The following is a 2,116-nucleotide window of genomic DNA, read 5'->3' as shown; positions in this document are numbered from 1 at the left end:
CTTCATTGTTTTTTTTTCCTGCACAGCTCCGGGTTTTTAATGTGGTCAGGAAAATGTTCCCCAAACAGGAATATTATCCGGAACAAGAAAGGAATTTCTGTGTTGCTTTAATTGCTAATGTAAAGGAATTTGGATTTTCAGAATCTGAAACAAAAATAGAAAATGCTGGGGAAAGTCTGGAGTTTGCCAGAACTACTGGGAGAAAGCGGAGTTCGAATAACTTCTGAAGAAGTTCTGAAACGTTGAATCGCCTTTTCCAAGCCCAGATCCTGCTCGACCTGCTGAGTATTTTCCAGCAATTTCCGCCTTCTTTTAAGCTGAATATCGATTCCACCTATCGGGGTGGAACACCCAGACCCACTTTGTCCCGACATTTCATCGATTTGAAAGCTGTGGTGTTTGAATTCAAATAAACCAAACAATGATTCAGAACTGCTCAGCTCCCCATAAACAGAGACCTGGAAATGATTAATTCAACAGTCAGCTCGCGGCCTTATGTAGTTGTGGCCGAGTGGTTAAGGCGAAGGACTTGAAATCTATTAGGGCATTCCCACGCAGGTTCGAATCCTATCAACTACAGTAAAAGGCGGGTTTGCTTTGGACTTTCTTTTATGGGATTCAGATCACGGGGGAGAGAATCCCTTTATTCAGGTCATGAATGGTGCAAATCTCCAGGGCACTGAAAGAACTGCACAGATGTACACTTGCATTGCCAAATTTGTTTAGACTCGTTACGACAAAGGGTAAACCCTCCTGCTTAATATAAAACACAGAACCGATTTATGCCGTACAGTAATCTGCAAAAATTCGATTGGCCAAGAACGGCACAAAGTAAAAATTAAGAACTTTATTTCTAAATTAAAAGAGCAATTAATTAACAAACCACGATTGACAATGTATTTCTATTATCCATTGTGTCGTTCCCTTCGATAATACAATTCAGATAAAACTGTCAATTAAAGTTAACAAAACGACTCTTCTTTTCTCAAAGCCAGGCAACTGCAGGTTCTTTTCTTCAGATCTTCTTGTGTCTTCTTTTTCCTCTGCTAGATGTTGATTTTCTTTGAAAAGTAACCAACTGGCAGCTCATTCTCATACTTATTTTTCCTGTTGATGTACAGCTCCAACACAAACGTCACTACCATCGATGGGAATTCTGTGTCACACGTCACTGATCGAAAACGCATTTTTCAGAGATATCTTTTTTCAAGAAGATTGTTTCATGCAAGGACTTGGCAGTCCTCCTCTCAACTGTTCAATGTTCCCCGTATCATACCCCAGAGAATCTGATTGTGTCATTGCTTTTTAAGATTTTCAATAGACACAATTCAAATTTGAATTGAAATTAATATTTTATTCTGGATAAAATTTAAACTGAGTGGTCAACTCGAAATGTTTATGTCTCTCGGCAATAAACTAATTGAGTTGTTCGACCCAGTATTACGTTGTATTCTTGATAATGCTTGTTGCAGTGTCTGTTTATTCTGCTGCTTTTAACAGTCATAGCCGTGCACCAATATGTTTAAACTACCTCGCCTCTTCAGGAAAAATGAACCATCATAATGAAGAAATGTTTTCATTTTAATTTTTAAATACTTTACCCTGACATACCGATAAATTTCATATAATATCGCCTTAACTTTTTCCTATATATACACATAAAACATTAAAAAAGACAAATCTCATCTAAACGCCATAAGTTGAATCTGCGATAACCTGTCTGTGAGTGCATTCTACAGACACACAACACATACGATTTATAAATTGAAAGTCTCTACCATAAGACGCCAACGAAATAGTATCATATTCTTATATATAAAACGTTTTAGCGGATTGTGGTCAGTGTACACAACACTGTTCGGGCATATACATTAAATTTGTAAGCCAGTACAAAAATCAATAGTTCTTTTTTCGATTGTGGAGCATTCCCTCTGCTAGATGTTGATTTTCTTTGAAAAGTAACCAACTGGCAGCTCATTCTCATACTCATTTTTCCTGTTGATGTACAGCTCCAACACAAACTTCACTACCATCGATGGCGACTTTAAACGTTTTTGAGAAGTTTGGTGTCGGTAAAACAGTACAGAGATCCCCTGTGGACATTCCCCTCAGCAAT

At 37.8% G+C, this 2,116-nt stretch overlaps 1 non-coding gene across 1 annotated transcript; it reads left to right on the top strand.

The window, feature by feature from the left end:
* Nucleotides 1-497: 497 nt before the first annotated feature.
* On the top strand, nucleotides 498-579 carry trnas-uga. The gene has a single exon. It is a non-coding gene; the product is annotated as a tRNA-Ser (tRNA).
* Nucleotides 580-2,116: the final 1,537 nt, after the last annotated feature.

Source organism: Chiloscyllium plagiosum, unplaced genomic scaffold, assembly GCF_004010195.1.
Source record: "Chiloscyllium plagiosum isolate BGI_BamShark_2017 unplaced genomic scaffold, ASM401019v2 scaf_13798, whole genome shotgun sequence".
Taxonomy (NCBI): domain Eukaryota; kingdom Metazoa; phylum Chordata; class Chondrichthyes; order Orectolobiformes; family Hemiscylliidae; genus Chiloscyllium; species Chiloscyllium plagiosum.
The sequence above is the reverse complement of the archived record's forward strand: the minus strand, read 5'-3'. Positions and strand labels throughout refer to the sequence as shown.